Source organism: Mesoplodon mirus (genome assembly GCF_964341445.2).
Source record: "Mesoplodon mirus genome assembly, chromosome: 2".
Lineage (NCBI taxonomy): Eukaryota > Metazoa > Chordata > Mammalia > Artiodactyla > Ziphiidae > Mesoplodon > Mesoplodon mirus.
Genome location: NC_138977.1, coordinates 151,030,042 through 151,049,880, shown reverse-complemented (window position 1 = coordinate 151,049,880; position 19,839 = coordinate 151,030,042). Strand labels below are relative to the sequence as shown.

The 19,839-nt window shown below is 37.2% G+C and overlaps 1 protein-coding gene across 18 annotated transcripts in view; it reads left to right on the top strand.

Moving 5' to 3' along the window:
• ANK2 (ankyrin 2) overlaps positions 1-19,839 on the top strand; it is a 710,377-nt gene that overhangs the window by 90,665 nt on the left and 599,873 nt on the right. For 6 of the 18 annotated variants that reach the window (XM_082640884.1, XM_082640886.1, XM_082640901.1 and 3 more), the window contains exon 1: positions 19,015-19,202. The exons of 3 other annotated variants lie outside the window; for them this stretch is intronic. The gene's annotated coding sequence lies outside the window, so the exon portion shown is untranslated. Of the gene's footprint in view, positions 1-19,013; positions 19,203-19,839 lie in introns of those variants that run through there. 9 more of the 18 variants (XM_082640894.1, XM_082640881.1, XM_082640887.1 and 6 more) reach the window with 3 other exon arrangements.

Here is a 19,839-nt window from a genome sequence, read left to right as displayed (position 1 = left end):
GAATTTTTTTTTACACAAAGCACTTTATTTTTATGAAAGTAATAAAATGAAAATTATTTAGTAAATAATTGAGTAAAAATTTTGAGTACATGGAGTTGAAAAAAGTAGTTGAAGTGTTGGGGAAGTTTTGAAGGGCAATGCAGAAGACACAGAAAAAAAAAAAAGACTGGAAGTGAGATAGGAGATGTGGGGATACTCCACAAACTACATGGAACAGGTGTTTCTGCTTTCCTGCCTCCCTAAGTGGTATATCAGGAACCATGCATAAAGAATGTTTGTCATTCAGTTGCTGCTGCTTATTTATTCTCCTGTAGCAAGCCTCCAACATTATACCTGTTAGCAAGACTGATGCTCAACTGGCACTCCCTGGTAGGCTGTAGTGGTTATTTATAGCTAATGTCTGTTATGGTTGGTCTGATTACTGGTTGTTATTATCACTACTGTTTTAGTTATTTATACTCTCTGGCACCCCTGATTTAGAAAACCTTTCTTGGCATCTGCTTTTTTTCCATCTCCTTTCAAGTTGAACTGTCAACTCCTTCTCTGTTTTTCCAGTGTTCCCTGATAGATGTCTATCATGGCTCCTGTGGTGGGCTGAACAATGACCCCCAAAGGTATCTGGTCCTAATTCCTGGAACCCTCAAATGTTACCTTATTTGGAAAAAGGATCCTTGAAGATGTGATTAAGTTAAAGATCTTGAGATGGGTTATCCAGACAGGCTGTAAATGCCATTACAAGTGTCCTTATAAGAGATAGGCAGAGAGAAATTTAACACACACACAGGAGAGAAGGCAATGATGTAAAGGTGGAGCAGACAGAGATTTGAAGATGTCGACCTTGTAGATTGGAGTGATGTGGCCACAAGCCAAGGGATGCTGAAAGCCACTAGAAGCTAAAAGAGGTAAGGGACAGATTCTCCCCTAGAGCCTTGGGAGGGAATGCAGCCCTGCTAACGCCTTGATTTTGATCTAGCGAAACTGATTTTATGCTCTTTAACTCCAGAAATCAGAGACAATAAATATCTTAAATATACTGAAAACCTATTGTTTGTTGTTTATTTGAAATTCAAATTTAATAGGGCAGGCATTCTGTATTTTATTTGGTAACCCTAGATAGAGATCATGTGTTAACCTTCATATTACTGTTTAGCAGCATTTGGTAAAATGGATGTTTGATTAGTAAATAAATAACCTAATAATTTTACAAATAGTCAGAGAGTATTTTTATTATTGAAATTTCCAAATATATTCAGAAGTAGGGAGAATAGTGTAATGAAACCCCATGTAGGGATCACCTAGCTTCCATAATCATCAATGCATGGCCAATCTCACAGTTTTTAAAACAATACTTTGTTTAAAATAAGCAGCTCTGGTGGTTTTGTTTTGTGTGTATATATTTATGAGTATGTGTACATTTGTACAGCAAAAGAGGGGTGTGGTAGTAATAGCACTGAATTTCAAGATACTGTATCTTTCCAAAAGAATCCAGAAAGTGGAGAATGATAAGCATTTGTATATGAATGACAGGAGAGCAAAACGAGACTTCTATGATTAAAGGAGCTTGCTATAGAATGCCGGGTAAGATAGAAGACGTGGCCAATATTTTCCAAGTCTAAATTGAAACATAGGCACAGAGACTGGTAAATATAACTTCTGGTAGTCTTGTTCTGCTAAAAACAAAGCAGCTCATGAACCCTCAACTAGCTTTTCTGCTAATTTCACCTCTCAGAATAGCAAGGAAGCAATCAAGAGAATGGACATCCAGAACTTGATTCTGAATGCCAAGGAGGAACAGGTTGGAAACGTGGAAGTGACTGGCACTGAGGGAGGGCATGACCACGTGGTCATATCATCCCAGAATATGAAGTTGCCAAGGAATGGAGGGCTGGGCTTAGTTAGACCATGGTTTGTAGGAAAAGTAGGCTTCAAAAATTCAGGTTTAATTGCATCATAAGGATGTTGAATGATGTGCAGGTGCCAGAGAAACAGAAAATTCTTTTAAAAAGAAAATTTTACAGTTAAGCTTCACACGTTTTTATAGGAGGAGAATAAACCAGAAGGCATCTGTAGCAGCTGCTGTTGGTTACCCATCCTCATAACAGGTAGCGTGAACCAATGAAGTGGTCCAGTCCAGCACCTCAGCTGAGAGAACCTTTTCTTTTTCCAGCTTTCTTGAGGTTTAATTGACAAAGAACATTGTATATATTAAAAGTGTATGAAGACATAAGAATGAGGAAAGAAAAATGAATAGGAAAAATAGGTCAGAGAAATGTACAAAATGTGTCAGAGAAGAAAGATTACTTGTTTGCTTACAGGTCAATCAATACGTATTTATTGTTGTTCTTTCACTGTGCACCTCAAAATGATGCTTATTACTTTGGGACCTAAAAATTCTTTAAAATTTAAAAGTAAATTTCACAAGTACCATGGCTTAGAAAGTTCACTTTTCTCTTATACCTTCTTCTTCTTCTTTTTTTTTTTTTTTTGCGGTACATGGGCCTCTCACTGTTGTGGCCTCTCCCACTGCGGAGCACAGGCTCTGGACGCGCAGGCTCAGAGGCCATGGCTCACGGGCCCAGCCGCTTCACGGCATGTGGGATCTTCCCGGACCGGGGCACGAACCCGTGTCCCCTGCATCGGCAGGCGGACTCTCAACCACTGTGCCACCAGGGAAGCTCGTCTCTTATACCTTCTTTAAAGATTGTTGTATTATTTATATAAATACTAGTTATTAGTATATTAATTATTGGTAATTGTAATATAAAAAATAATATCTTTAATATAGAGAAAATATATCTAAAAAATTAGTGACTCAATTCTGATTCTTATAACAATGAACCTTTATAAAGCCATTGCTACATGCTAGGTAGTATACTAAACACATTATACCCATTAACTAACGTAATTCTCTCCACACCCTCTAAAAATAGATGTTATTTTAATCTCCATTTTATAGTTGCGAAAACTGAGGCACAAAGAGGTAGAGTAACTTACCTTTAGCTAGTAAGTAGCAGAATAGGGTTTTGAGTCTAGAATCATAAACGTTATATAATATTCCCTAATTATTCTACCAAGATTGCTGTCTATGGTGAGGAATATTCAGTAGAAGAACCCAGGTCTTGTATGTGATATCATAGATGTCAGCCTCACAAATTAAACTAATCGGGAAAGATGTCTGAATTAGTTAAAGTCTGATTTAAAGAAAGATTGAAAAAATTACATTCTCTATTTTGACATACATTCTTTGGCAGTACTTCAAGACAGAGTAACGAAGCACAAGAAAATGTCACTAAATAGGAATAATTTGATATCAATATCATTAATCGTATGTAAATGGGTATTTTTTAAGTAATCAAAAATTCTTATGATAATTAAAATAACCTTAATCTATTTATAATCCTTTTTAAAGGCTGTATAATGTGATGATTTATTCTATGTATATATTGTGAAAGGATAACCAAAATCAAATTAATTAACACAGCCATCACCTCACATAGTTACCGATTTTTTGATTTTTATTTTTTGTGGTGAGAACATTGAAAATTTACTATCTTAGTACATTTCCAGTATACAGTATAGTATTATTAACTATAGTCACAGTGCTGTACATTAGATCCCCAGAACTTATCATCTTACAACTGAAAGATTACACCTTTTGACCAACATCACCCCGTTCCCCTCACCCCCAAGCCCTGGCAGCCACTGTTCTATTCTCTGGTTCTATGAGTTTTCACTTTTCTAGATTCCACATGTAAGTGATATCATACAGTGTTTGTCTTTCTGTGTCTGGCTTATTTTACTTAGGACAATGGCCTCTAGGGTCATCCATGTTGTCACAAATGGCAGGATTATATTTTTTATGCCTGAGTAATATTTTATTGCATATATATACCCCGTTTTCTTTTATCCATCCATCCATCGACACTTAGCTTATTTCCATATCTTGGCCACTGTGAATAATGCTGCAGTGACTTGGGAGTGCAGATATCTCTTCAAGATGCTGATCCCATGCCCTTTGTATATATACCTAGAAGTGGGATTGCTGGATTGCATGGTAATTATATTCTTAATTTTGGGGGGAATCTCTGTGATGTTTTCCATAATGGCTGTACTAATTTACACTCCCATGAACAGTCTATGAGGGTTCCCTTTTCTCCACATTCTCACCAACACTTGGTATCTTTTGTTCTTTTGCTAACATGTGTGAGGTGATATCTAATTGTGGCTTTGATTTGCATTTCCCTGATGATTAGCGATGGGCATTTTACTTTTTTATTTTTTTAAATTATTTTTTAACCTGTGAAAGTCAAGTTTTATTTGAGGTTGCTGTATAATTTTTCTGAGTTGTATAATAACCTTGCAAAGGAAGCATTATGCACAGCTCATAAATGAGGAAACTGCGGTTAAGAACAATTTTGTGGTATGCCCAGTTCCACACAGGGTGCAGTTTTGAAGTTTGTAACCTCCTTGACACCAAATACATGGTGTCTTTTCCAAAATCAACAGCCATTTATTCCATTTGCCTATATTAAAGAATCCTAGCATTCCTGGGATAAATCCCACTTGATCATGGTGTAAGATCCTATTAATGTGCTGTTGGATTCTGTTTGCTAGTACTTTGTTGAGGATTTTTGCATCTATATTCATCAGTGATATTGGCCTGTAGTTTTCTTTCTTTTTTGTAGTATCTTTGTCTGGTTTTGGTATCAGGGTGATGGTGGCCTCGTAGAATGAGTTTGGGAATGTTTCTTCCTCTGCAATTTTTTGGAAGAGTATGAGAAGGATAGGTGTTAGCTCTTCTCTAAATGTTTGATAGAATTCACCTGTGAAGCCATCTGGTCCCGGACTTTGGTTTGTTGGAAGATCTTTAATCACAGTTTCAATTTCATTACTTGTGATTGGTCTGTTCATATTTTCTGTTTCTTCCTGGTTCAGTCTTGGAAGCTTATACCTTTCTAAGAATTTGTCCATTTCTTCCAGGTTGTCCATTTGGCATAGAGTTGCTTGTAGTAGTCTCTTAGGATGCTTTGTATTTCTGCGGCATCTGTTGTAACTTCTCCTTTTTCGTTTCTAATTTTATTGGTTTGAGTCCTCTCCCTCTTTTTCTTGATGAGTCTGGCTAATGGTTTATCAATTTTGTTTATCTTCTCAAAGAACCAGCTTTTAGTTTTACTGATCTTTGCTATTGTTTTCTTTGTTTCTATTTCAGCTCTGATCTTTATGATTTCTTTCCTTCTGCTAAATTTGGGTTTTGTTTGTTCTTCTTTCTCTAGTTCCTTTAGGTGTAAGGTTAGATTGTTTATTTGAGATTTCTCTTGTTTCTTGAGGTAGGCTTGTATAGCTAGAAACTTCCCTCTTAGAATGGCTTTTGCTGCATCCCATAGGTTTTGGATCGTCGTGGTTTCATTGTCATTTGTCTCTAAGTATTTTTTGATTTCCCCTTTGATTTCTTCAGTGATCTCTTTGTTATTTAGTAGCATATTGTTTAGCCTCCATGTGATTGTGTTTTTTATGTTTTTTTCCCTGTAATTGATTTCTAATCTCATAGCGTTGTGGTCAGAAAAGATGCTTGATATGATTTCAATTTTCTTAAATTTACAGAGGCTTGATTTTTGACCCAAAATGTGATCTATCCTGGAGAATGTTCCATGCGCATGAGAAGAAAGTGTAATCTGCTGTTTTTGGATGGAATGTCCTATAAATATCAATTCAATCTATCTGGTCTATTGTGTCATGTATAGCTTTGGTTTCCTTATTAATTTTCATTTTGGATGATCTGTCCATTGGTGTAAGTGAGGTGCTAAAGTCCCCCACTATTATTGTGTTACTGTCGATTTCCTCTTTTATAGCTGTTAGCAGTTGCCTTATGTATTGAGGTGCTCCTATGTTGGGTGCATATATATTTATAATTGTTATATCTTCTTGGATTGATCCCTTGATCATTATGTAGTGTCCTTCCTTGTCTCTTGTAACATTCTTTATTTTAATGTCTATTTTATCTGATATGAGTATTGCTACTCCAACTTTCTTTTGATTTCCATTTGCATGGAATATCTTTTTCATCTCCTCACTTTCAGTCTGTATGTGTCCCTAGGTCTGAAGTGGGTCTCTTGTAGACAGCATATATATGGGTCTTGTTTTTGTATCCATTCAGCGAGCCTGTGTCTTTCGGTTGGAGCATTTAATCCATTCACGTTTAAGGTGATTATCAATATGTATGTTCCTATGACCATTTTCTTAATTATTTTGGGTTTGTTTTTGTAGGTCCTTTTTTTTCTCTTGTGTTTCCCACTTTGAGAAGTTCCTTTAGCCTTTGTTGTAGAGCTGGTTTTGTGGTTCTGAATTTTCTTAGCTTTTGCTTGTCTGTAAAGCTTTTGATTTCTCCATTCGAATCTGAATGAGATCCTTGCCGGGTAGAGTAATCTTGGTTGTAGGTTCTTCCCTTTCATCACTTTAAGTACATCATGCCACTCCCTTCTGGGTTGTAGAGTTTCTGCTGAGAAATCAGCTGTTAACCTTATGGGAGTTCTCTTGTATGTTGTCATTTTTCCCTTGCTGCCTTCAATAATATTTCTCTGTCTTTAATTTTTGCCAGTTTGATTACTATGTGTCTCGGCATGTTTCTCCTTGGGTTTACCCTGTATGGGACTCTCTGCACTTCCTGGACTTGGGTGGCTATTTCCTTTCCCATGTTAGGGAAGTTTTCAACTATAATCTCTTCAAATATTTTCTTGGTTCCTTTCTCTCTCTCTTCTCCTTCTGGGATCCCTATAATGCAAATGTTTTTGCATTTAATGTTGACCCAGAGGTCTCTTATGCTGTCTTCATTTCTTTTCATTCCTTTTTCTTTAGTCTGTTCTGCAGCAGTGAATTCCACCATTCTGTCTTCCAGGTCACTGATCCATTCTTCTCCCTCAGTTATTCTGCTATTGATTCCTTCTAGTGTATTTTTCATTTCAGTTATTGTATTGTTCATCTCCGTTTGTTTGTTCTTTAATTATTCTAGATCTTTATTAAACATTTCTTGCATCATCTTGATCTTTGCCTCCATTCTTTTTCCGAGGTCCTGGATCATCTTCACATCATTATTCTGAATTCTTTTTCTGGAAGGTTGCTTATCTCCACTTCATTTAGTTGTTTTTCTGGGGTTTTATCTTGTTCCTTCCTCTGGTACCTAGCCCTCTGTGTCTTCATCTTGTCTATCTTTCTGTGAATGTGGTTTTTGTGCCACATGCTACAGGATTGTAGTTCTTCTTGCTTCTGCTGTCTGCCCTCTGGTGGATGAGGCTATCTAAGAGGCTTGAGGAAGTTTCCTAATGAGAGGGACTGGTGGTGGGTAGAGCTGGCTGTTGCTCTGGTGCGCAGAGCTCAGTAAAACTTTAATCCGCTTCTCTTCTAGTGGGTGGTACTGGCCTCCCTCCCTGTTGGTTGTTTGGCCTGGGGCGACCCAACACTGGAGCCTACCAGGGATCTTTGCTGGGGATAATGGCAGACTCTGGGAGGGCTCACACCAAGGAGTATTTCCCAGAACTTCTGCTGCCAGTGTCCTTGTCCCTTGATGAGCCACTGCTGCCCCCCACCTCTGCCGGAGACCCTCCAACACTAGCAGGTAGGTCTGGTTCAGTCTCCTATGGGGTCTCTGCTCCTTCCCCTGGGTCCCAGTGCACACACTACTTTGTGTGTGCCCTCCAAGAGTGAAGTCTCTGTTTCCCCCAGTCTTGTCGAAGTCCTGCAATCAAATCCCACTAGCCTTCAAAGTCTGATTCTCTAGGAATTCCTCCTCCCCTTGCTGGACCCCCAGGTTGGGAATACTGACGTGTGGCTCAGAACCTTCACTCCAGTGGGTGGACTTCTGTGGTATAAGTGTTCTTCAGTTTATGAGTCACCCAGCCAGCAGTTATGGGATTTGATTTTTTTGTGATAGCGTGCCTCCTACCATCTCATTGCGGCTTCTCCTTTGTCTTTGCATGTGGGGTATCTTTTTTGGTCAGTTCCAGTGTCTTCCTGTTGATGATTGTCCAGCAGTTAATTGTGCTTCCCGTGTTCTTGAAAGAGGGAGTGAGAGCATGTCCTTCTACTCCACCATCTTGAAACAATCTAGCAATGAGCATTTTAAAATGTACTTGTTGGCCATTTGTTTGTCTTCTTTGGAAAAATGTCTATTCATGTCCTCTGCCCATTTTTTAATCAGATATTTTTTGCTACTAAGTTGTGTGTGTTCCTTATATATTTTGGATATTAACCTCTTATTGGATATGTGAGCAACCTCATTCTGTAGGTCACTCTTTTATTTTGTTGTTTGTTTTCTTTGCTGTACAGAAGTTTATTAGTTTGATATAGTCCCACTTGTTTAGTATTGCTCTTGTTGCTTGTGCTTTTGGTGTACTATCCAAAAAATCATTGCCAAGAAGTTGTTTCCCTATGTTTTCTTCTAGGACTTTTACAGTTCCAGGTCTTACATTTAAGTCTTTAATCCATTTCGAGTTAATTTTTGGGTATTGTGTAAGATAAGAGTCCAATTTCAGTCTTTTACATGTAGCTGTCTAGTTTTCCCAACACTATTTTTTGAAAAGATTATCCTTTACCTGTTGTGTATTCTTGGTGCCCTTGTCAAAGATTAGTTGAATGTATGTGCATGGGTTTATTTCTGGGCTCTCTATTCTGTTCCATTGGTCTATGTGTCTGTTTTCTGCCAGTAATGTACTGTTTTGAATACTATAGTTATGTAATATAGTTTGAAATCAGGGAGCATGTTGATTTCAGTTTTGTTCTTCTTTCTCAGGGTTTTTTTGGTATTCAGGGTCTTTTGTGGTTGCATATGAATTGTAGAAGTTTTTTTCTTTTTTTTTCTATTTCTGTGAAAAATGCCGTTGGAATTTTGATAGGAGCTGCGTTGAATCTATAGATTGCCTTGGGAGTATGAACATTTTAACAATATTAATTCTTCCAATTCATGAACATAGGGTATCTTTCCATTTATTTGTGTCATCTTCAATTTCTTTCATCAGTATGTTATGGTTTTCAGTGTACAGCTCTTTTACCTCTGTGGTTTAATTTATTCCTAAGTATTTTATTATTTTTGATGCTATCGTGAGTGGGATTTTTAAAAAAAAATTCTCTTTCTGATACTTCGTTGTTAGTGTATAGAAACACAACTTATTTTTGTACATTGATTTTGTATTCTGCAACTTTACTGAATTTGTTTATTAATTCTAATAGTTTTTTTTTATGGGGGGTGTCTCTAGGGTTTTCTATATATAAGAGCATGTCATATGCAAACGGAGACAATTTTACTTCTTCCTTTTCTATTTGGTTGCCTTTTTTGTTGTTGTTGCCTTGTTACTCTGGCTAAAACTTCCAGTACTGTGTTGAATAGAAGTGCAAAAGTGGGCATCCTGGTCTTATTCCTGACCTTAGAGGAAATGCTTTCAGCTTTTTACTGTTGAGTACGATTGGATATGGGCTTGTCATATATAACCTTTCTTATATTGAAGTACATTCCTCCTATACCCAATTTGTTGAGGGTTTTATCATGAAAGGATGTTGAATTTTGTCAGATGATTTTTTTGCATCTATTGGGGTGAAACCAACATAGTCTTTTTTTTTTAAACATCTTCATTGGAGTATAATTGCTTTACAATGGTGTGTTAGTTTCTGCTTTATAACAAAGTGAATCAGCTATACATATACCTATACATATATCCCCATATGCCCCCCTCTTGCATCTCCCTCCCACCCTCCTTATCCCACCCCTCTAGGTGGTCACAAAGTACCGAGCTGATCTCCGTTTGCTATGTAGCTGCTTCCTAGTAGCTATCTATTTTACATTTGATAGTGTATATATGTTCATGCTGCTCTCTCACTTCGTCCCAGCTTACCCTTCCCCCTCCCTGTGTTCTCAAGTCTATTCTCTACGTCTGCATCTTTATTCCTGTCCTGCCCCTAGGTTCTTCAGAACCATTTTTTTTTTTTTTAGATTCCATATATATGTGTTAGTATACAGTATTTGTTTTTCTCTTTCTGACTTACTTTATTCTGTATGACAGACTCTAGGTCCATCCACCTCACTACAAATAACTCAGTTTCGTTTCTTTTTATGGCTGAGTAATATTCCATTGTATATATGTGCCATATCTTCTTTATCCATTCATCTGTTGATGGACACTTAGGTTGCTTCCATGTCCTGGCTATTGTAAATAGAGCTGCAATGAACATTGTGGTACATGACTCTTTTTGAATTATGGTTTTCTCAGGGTATATGCCCAGTAGTGAGATTGCTGGGTCGTATGGTAGTTCTATTTTTAGTTCTTTAAGGAACCTCCATACTGTTCTCCATAGCAGCTGTATCAATTTACATTCCCACCACCAGCAACATACTAAGGCACTGACCTAGGCATTGAGGAGCCCATTATAAAGGATCCAGACAAAGGTCCAGTGTACCAAGAGCCAATATTCTGGTTGCAGTTTAAGACCACAAAGATGTAGGGACTGTGACAAAGTAGATAGGTCTGTGGATTTTTGTATCTTTTTTTGTTGTTGTTGTTATTATGTGGGGCAAACAAAATGAGACTGCAGAGGAACCTGGCTCTTGGGTGGCCTGTTTCCCACTTTCTTCTAAAGGATAAAGTTGAAGTTTTTTACCATGGTTTCCAAGGGACTCTCTGATTGAGGTCTTTAAAAGGCTGTTACTTAAAAGTACCTTCCATTCTTATTTCCTGCTACTCCATAACTCTCAGTCCAGCAGTGCAGAACTGTTTCTAGTCCCTGTACACACTGTGCTGTTCTGCATCTCTGTTTCTGTTGTTTTCTCTGTTGCCTCCCTGTCTTCTCTCACAGTTGCTGTTAAAATACCTGACATTCATTAAGTGTAGGTTGAATTGAACTGAATGTGACTCAGTATTCTTTAAGTAACTTAAAATCTGATTGAGGAGACAAATGTGTATGCAAACACCTTCACAGAAGTACATGCAGGTACTATAATAAGTTCATGGCTCTAGGACTTAAGGAATGGTATAGCAGAACAATGAAAAATGTGTAAGTGGAATTCACAGTCACTATTCTTTGAGGAGAGCTGGAGAATGGCAGAGATTCTAGGTGATGGATGATTTTTATTCATATTTTCAGAAAGGGGATAAACTTTGGATTTTGATGTATAATTGTGTTCGACGTTGGTTCTCAGCAAAATTTAGAATGAATTTTAAAATAGGAGGTGTATGAGCATTCAGATTGGGGAGAGATAATCATTAGGAATCAGTATGGGTTTACGATGAGCAGGTGAGATCAAAGTAACCTTGCTCCTTTTTCTCATAGGTCTCCTATTTGGTAAGGAAATGCTGAAGATCCAATATTTTAACTCAGCTTTGGGCAATCCCCCAGAATGAAGCATTTGGTTATTTTGTCACTGGACTTGGTTCTTTACTCTTTGTCAGACATGTTTATTAAATTTGCTGATGACTAAGTTTTAACTCCTTGAAAAGTAAAATTAGGATTTATAGTCAGGCTGAAATGATGGACCAAGGTTGAAAAGATGAAATTTCACAAGGGTACATATAGTAATATATATACAAATAGATTCAGCATTCATCTGCTTATATTCAAGAAAATGTAGATCTATTTTAAGAACAATTCCGTGGAAAAGTTCTAATGATTTTAGTTGGCTGCAAGCTCATTCTGAGCCAATAGTGTAGAGGACTGCCAAGAAAACTGGATACAAATCTAGACTGCATTAATAACAACTGAGTGTTCAGGATAAAGTAAATAATAATCCCTTCTTTGTGCTTCTCAGATCACATATATTTGGAGTCTTGAGTCCTTAGATCTGGGCTTCACATTTCAAGAGGAAACACTGACAAAGTGGAGCATATTTCGAAGTGGGTAAGCAGGACAATGAAGAGAGTGAAAAATCATGTCAAACAGGAAACGGCTGAATAAACTGGGACCTTAATTGCTCTCTTCAATTATGTAGAAGGAGTTCACAAATTTTATGTCACTCCAGAGAGCAGAACTAAAACTGTGAGGTTGAGGAATTTGAAGAAAGCACATAATAACTCAATATGAGGAGGAATTAAAACTAGAGCTAATATTTGAGTGAGATTAAGTATTAATTGTCAGTAATATAGAGATGATAATCCTTTCCAATTCAATTTTAATCAAACCCCAATAGAAAACAAACAAACAAACAAAAATAGGATTTTTTTGTAGGTTGGGGGCAAATTTCAAAAATTACCCCAAAAAACAAATGGACAAAGATAAATACTGTATGATATCACTTATATGTGGAATATAAAAAATAAACCAAACTTGTGAATATAATAACAACAGAAAAACAAATGGACAGTAATGGCTTTAAAAATTGAAAAGACAAGATTGTTTTATCATTGCATAAAGCTATAATAATTAAATTAAAATGACACTTATAGATAAGATATATCAATGAAATGGTTATCTTAGAAATAGACTAATATATCAATATTTAATAAAAGACAAAAGAAGTATAACAGTTGAGGAGAAATAGAAGGATTATTTAATAATTTTTTAGGGCAATTGCTTTCATAATTGGGGAAAGACAAAATAATGCAAAAAACAGTCCAGGTAACTTAAATTGTTAAATGGTTAAAAAAAAATCAAACCATAAAAATTAGAAAAATTAGAAGTAAATATTTAGAAAACACCTGGACTTGGGAAGTACTTTTCTGTGTTATTATGTTTTACTATAAAACCTATGAAATATGAAAATAAATAGGGTGAATAGCGTGACAAATACCCACATACTCCTATATAGGAGTTACTAATTATTAACATTTTGCCGTATTTACTTAATTTTCTTTTTAAACATTTGGAAACAAATTACAGTCATGTTTTGTCTCTACATTCTATGGTATGCATCTCTAAAATAAGGATATTTTTCCTAAGCATGATACTATTATTATCACATCTAAAAAATTAGCAAAAATTCCTTGATATCTTGTAATACCCAATACACATTCCTCAGTTGTCCCCAAAGGGTGTGGTTTGTTTTGTTTGTTTGTTTTATTTGTTTGTTTTTAGCTAATTTTCCCAAACCAGGATCTAATCAATGATCTACACGGCTCTTACCACTTGGCTATTGTAGGTCTTATTTCTCTGTTAGTTCAGGAAAGTTCCACCCTTCTCTATTTCCCCCATTTAAAAAATTATATTTACTTGTTGAAGAGACTGGGTCAATCTTCTGGTAGAATTCCACCCTCTGGACTCACATGATTGTTTTCTTCTGGTTTCATTTAACTTTTCATTAACTCTCCACTGTATTTTCTATAAACACGAAATTTTGATCTCATGTTATGACTAAAGTCAGGTAAAACATTCTTGTCAAGAATATTCATAGGTGATGCTGTGAATATATATATATTTTCATTAATTAATTTATTTTTTAGGCTGCCCCGGGTCTTTGTTGTGGCATGCGGGATCTTTAGTTGTGGCATGTGGGCTTTTAGTTGTGGCATGCATGCGGGATCTAGTTTCCTGACCAGGGATTGAACCCAGGTCCCCTGCATTGGGAGCATCGAGTCTTACTCACTGGATCACCAGGGAAGACCCGGTGCTGTGCATATTATATTGTTTAATTTAGGGGTTGCATAATACCTAGTTGTTTTACTTTTTAATAATCTAAGCTCCATCACTGGATTAATGGTTAACGTGAAAATTGCCACATCACTCCATTGTAAAGTAATGATTTTTCCCCTTGAGACAAGTAAATATTCTGTGTGTTGATAACTTTGTGGCAGATTAGTATCCAGTCCCTTGTCAACCTCATATTGAATGCTTTCAGCATCCATTGCTGATTCTTGCCTGAACCACTTATCCCATTACAAGTTGAAAAATGGTGATTTTTTTCCACTTCCTCAGTCCTTTTGCATTCATTAATTGGAATTCTTCTGTCAAGAAGAGCTTCCCCTCATCAACTGGAGCTAATTTTTACTCTGAAATAGAGTTCCACGTAGAAAAGAAAGAATTAATACTTAAATTTCTCTCTTTACCAGTTTTTGAGTAAGGAATTGGTATAACTGTCATCTCAATTAGTGGCAAATGTGGGTTTTTTCCCCTGTGTTGAGTGTCATTAGGATTTTTATATATTTAAGTACATCAGTCAATGATAGGATTCTTTATTATGCTGTGATTACATTTACCAAAGAAAGCTACACCAATATATTTGGTCTCACATGTTCTTCTTATAATGTGATATTGACACTTCTCCATCACTTCTGCCTGGCACTCTCTTGGGACATGAGTGTTTAGTGAAATTTGATCACCTTGAAGACATCGCATTGAAAAGAGCATATCAAAAGACAACATAGAGACAGAGAGAGTTAACTAAGAAGTCCAGATTGTTCCATTCCTTAGCTGTTCACGTCCAGGCAACAACAGCCATGCAAGTGAACAAGCTCTCAGTAGATTTCAGCCTCTAGCTTTTTTTTTTTTTTCTTTTTTGGCTGCGTTGGGTCTTTGTTGTTGTGTGCGGGCTTTCTCTAGGTGCGGCGATCGGGGGCTACTCTTTGTTGCGGTGCCCGGGCTTCTCATTGTGGTGGCTTCTCTTGTTGTGGAACATGGGCTCTAGGTGCATGGTCTTCAGTAGTTGAAGCACGCTGGGTCAGTAGTTGCAGTGTGCGGGCTCTAGAGCGCAGGCTCGGTAGTTGTGGTGCACAGTCTCAGTTGCTCCGCAGCATGTGGGATCTTCCCAGACCAGGGATCAAACCCGTGACCCCTGCATTGGCAGGTGGATTCTTAGCCACTGCACCATCAGGGAAGTCCCCAGGCTCCAGCTTTTGAGATGCTCAGTTGATACTGACTGAGTAGAGTAGACACCAGGTGACCCACTGAGCCTTGCCGACACTAAAGATTTGAGCAAAAATAAATGTTGTTTTAAGTCAAGTTTGGTGTGGCTCTTACGTATCCATAGTAACTAGAGCAGATGCTTTGATGAAGTTGGCCTTTGCGAGCCTCCCCAAATTGATTCCTATGTCCTTTGACACGACGCCAATGCTCTTCAATAGTTTCCTTGCTTTCTGGCGTAAGAGAAAGTCCCAAGTTTACCTTGTACCTTCTCTGCCTCAGATCTGAAATCAGCCTTTTCCCTTAAAAACCCTGACTCTTTTTAGTGAGGTAATGGTATTTTGGTTTCAATATCTGGGCATTAGGAATGCTTTCCATGGAACAAGTTGTAGTAGAAAAATTACAAATTTGATGACAAAACATTTCAGCATGTTTCCCAAAAGCAGAATTAAAAGACAAACTCTGAAGGTCAACAAAATGGACAAGAATACTAAAAATCCAATAAAAATAAAAAACAACATGAATAAGCAATTCTCAAAAGATGGAATACAAATGAACAAGAAATCATGTTTAACTTCCTAATAATAAAAGAGAGAACATATACTATTATTTTCCTTTATCAATTTAGTAGATTTTCTTTAAAAGAAATAAGCTTCAGTGTTGACAAGAATGCAGTAAAACTGTAATCTTGTACACATTGGTGGAAATGTCACTTGATTTTTGGCTTTCTGCTAAGTAATTGTGCAATATGAATTAAGTTTCAATATTAAAAAGTTGTGATCCAAAAAAAAAAAGAAAGTTATGACCACTTATACTAGGATAGAGCCTAAGATTCTGTGACAAAGAGGTACCAAATAAGGTGTCTTAAAAAAACAAATTTCTTTTTCTCTCATATAACAGTCCATAGTGAGTGGTCTGGGTTGGAAGAACAGCTCTGCTTTCTGTCATTATTCAGGGGCCACTTTTCCTTCCATTCTCTTGCCCTGCCATTTCCAAAGTGTTAAAGTTGTGTTGTTGAAGCTCGGTCACAGGCAAGTCTGTGTTCCAGTTTGCATGAAGGAGAAAAAAAGAACTCTAAGCCAAGCAATTTTCTTTTAAGCAAGAGAGGTAGAATTCTGCTTACAAGGCCACACCCAGCTGCAAGGGAGGTTGGGAGCTCTAGTCTTTGGACAGTCAACTATGTATCTAGCTTAAACATTATTACTTTGGAAGAAGACCATATGCTTTGATGCAATAATTCCATTTTCTGATAGTCTACCCTAATGAAATAAATCAATTATAGAAAATGTATTAATTCCTTAAACAACAATAATTCAGTCAAGGAGAGTAGTTGTTCAGTATGTTACTTACTAGAGAGGAAAGGCTCTTGAGAAACATCTATGCACTATTATTGAAGGGTTTTAAGGGCCATGGTAAGGAATTAAATGAGATGGGAAACTGGTGGAAGGTTTTAAGTAAAAGAGTGATTCAATTTGATCAAGAAGAACATTCTGCTTCCTGAATGGAGGACAGAGTGGAGGCAGTTGCCATAGTCTAGGAGACAAATGATGATGCAGTTTGAACTAGGGTTATAGCAGTAGCAGTGGTAGTCTTTTGAATATTACATTTTTATTAGCTGTATAGATTTGGAAGTAGCATTTTGTCTGTGAGGCCAAATTTCTCACTTTACTTAGCCCATATAGTAAGAGATAATGGCAAAAAATCACTAAGTGGAGTGTTGGTACAGACACATATCTGGGAAGTATTATTTTAAAATGTTCAAGTTAATTATGTTTATAAAGTTAAAGGTGAGCAAACTGCCAAGGAACTAAACAAAAGGACATTTCTTAAGTAGAAAAATATATCATTTTCATTTTCTTGTATCTTAGTTTATTAATATGCTTTTTCCTACAGAATAACCAAAAACATTTTAGCTTTGTTTTTTTAAAATTAATTTAATTAATTTATTTAAATATAGCAGGTTCTTATTAGTTATCTGTTTTATACATATTGGTGTACATATGTGAATCCCAAACTCCCAATTCATCTCCCCACCCCACCCCCAACACTTTCCCCCCTTGGTGTCCATACGTTTGTTCTCTACATCTGTGTTTCTATTTCTGCCCTGCAAACCAGTTCATCTGTACCATTTTTCTAGATTCCACATATATGCGTTAATATATGATTTTTTTTCTCTCTTTCTGACTTCACTCTGTATGACAGTCTCTAGGTCTCTACAAATGACCCAATTTTGTTCCTTTTTATGGCTAATATTCCATTGTATATATGTGCCACATCTTCTTTATCCATTCATCTGTGGATGGACACTTAGGTTGCTTCCACGTCCTGGCTATTATAAATAGAGCTGCAATGAACATTGTGGTACATGACTCTTTTTGAATTATGGGTTTCTCAGGGTATATGCCCAGTAGTGGGATTGCTGGATCATATGGTAATTCTATTTTTAGTTCTTTAAGGAACCTCCATATTGTTCTCCATAGTGGCTGTATCAATTTACATTCCCACCAATAGTGCAGGAGGGTTCCCTTTTCTCCACACCCGCTCCAGCATTTGTTGTTTGTAGATTTTCTGATGATGCCCATTCTAACCGCTGTGAGGTGATACCTCATTGTAGTTTTACCTTGCATTTCTCTAATAATTAGTGATGTTCTTTATATTTAAAGTGGACTGTATTGTTTTCTTATGCATTTATTAAAGCTATAATATCAATGATTAGATAGTATCTACATATCCTCTTTGTTATGGAAACAATCTAATCTAATAACAATCTTTATCTATATAATTATTAATCTAATAATCTATTTGTTATTTTATATGTAATATTTAAGTTATCTATTTGTTTTGCATCAAACTTGTGATGTTTACCCCTGAGAAGATTACCTGGTTGCTTGTGACTATGGAATTCAATATGAGATTCCATGAGGCAACTAATTTTCATTTGATCTCTATTGGGAATAAGCCACATAAAGAATAAAACTGTTTGAGTCAATTCATTTATTCTTACTACTTATTGAACACCTATTATGTTTAAATCACTGTAAATAATACCGAGGTACATGGCATTCAGTGGGTTTCTAAGCTGCTTAGGGAGCTCCTCTTTCCACATAAATATCTGAAATGCAGTTGATTAACCAAATTCACAGGAAGTAATATAGTTAAAGCAGACAGAGTGAATTCTCCTCTTGATTAGGGAAGAATACATTTCTGGCCCTTGCTGCCTAGCTTGGCTATGATTTTGCTTCATAAAAGCTTAATAATTTTGGTTATTCTTACCTTAAAGGTTACGTTTATCCCCATTTATCATAATGAAATTAGGGTAGAACATGGTTTTGTTATCAGCCGTCAGGTTCAGTATTCGACACAGAACATATCATAAAAAGCCTTCATAAAGCTATTACTTCCACAACATATTACAGAAATAGAATTAGAAGCCCTGTGCCAAATTAAAAAAAACTTGAAGCTATGCGTATTGTTCAAATATTCACCCCCCAATTTAATACTCCCCCCTTGTGCTGGGTACCTAACAGGTGATCAATAAATGGTTACTGAATGAATGAACACAAGCAAGAATAGATCATCCTGACTTTCTACCTACTTACCTCTCTGTCCGTCTAGATCTACAAGTCTATTTCTGTTGGACTGTATATGAGTGCCCTCATGGTGGAATTATTGTAATTGGCACTGAGTCTAGTGGTTGCCTCCCTGAGATCATCTTCCATGAACTAACATCAGTGGTGCCTAGCTTATAAAATCTACACAAAACCCACTGCTATTTTATGATATATATAATATCATATATAATATACATGATGATCTACAGAAACATGGGGGAGGTGGTGGTGATTTGCAGATGAAATCACCCCCCTGGTATTGGCATCTTGACAGTGGCTCATTCCTCACCTTCCCTGAACCAGGTGTGGAAGTCCAGTTACTTCCCATATAACTGATAAATTCTGGCTGCAAACGAATCCAAGTGCTTTCTTACTTATTTTTTCCTTCTGTTAGAAACAGAAGGAATCAGGCAAAAAAAAAAAAAAAAACCACATTTTGTGAGAAAACAACAGTTCCTTACTCTGTACCACCTGCTTAAAGGCAAGCTAAAGGCACCCAAATGATGCAACCCATGAGTGTGGAAGAGGCTGGCCGATGGGCTGTCACGTCTGGCTGATCTGATGTCAGAGCAGATCATGTGGTGCTCTGTGGGCAGCTGGGACTGGCCCGCCGAAAGCACATGGATTACAGTCTGAGGCTGTAATGGGAAAGTCGGCTCCTGGGCTACTGTCTGCTAGACATCAGCTTGCTGGGAAGCTGAGGGCTCTCCGATTTGCCCCTCTCCGGGACCCCTCCTGCTGCGTGACTCACGGGTGCATTGCTGAGAGAAGCTGCTGCTCCCAGTAAGTGCTTAAAGAAGGTCTTTATTCAGAGCATTTTGGAAGCAGAAAGGAAGCACTGGTGTTGATGGGGGTTTCTGGAAGCCCTTTGTAAAACACTCTCCCGGATCTGGGCTGGGCAGCATTGCTTTCTGTGCCATCCTGGAGTTCATAGGCAGCACTGATGTGCAAATGTCCCCCAGCCCTGATTTCTGTTTGTTCTCCACGTGATGTGTCTTTCTGAATTTCATTTTCTATTTTTGTAATTGTAGGGTAGATTTGTTAGAGCTTGTTAAAGCGAATTGATTTCAGATTCACAGACCCATGAGTGGACTTGGTATTCTCTGTATGGTAAGCAGGGAGAGGGGAAAAAGGGTGGTGGCTCTCTTGGTCAGAATCACTGCTTCTCTTAAGATATTGGCTGTGTCTGTGCTGGATAAATATTTAGTGGTTGCCGCCTCTTTTCTGCTTTGGGTGAGTGGGTGGTGAGAGAGGAAGGAGGGTGAACCAGCAGTGAGGATCATGTAGATTTTGGTAGTTACTGGTAAATTGCATTTTTTTAATGGTCTAATTTATATTAGGTGGGGTCAGCTGGCAGAACAGGTGCCGGTAGTGGAAGAATGATGGAGCTCTCTCCCCTTTTTCCCAGCAAGCAAATTGT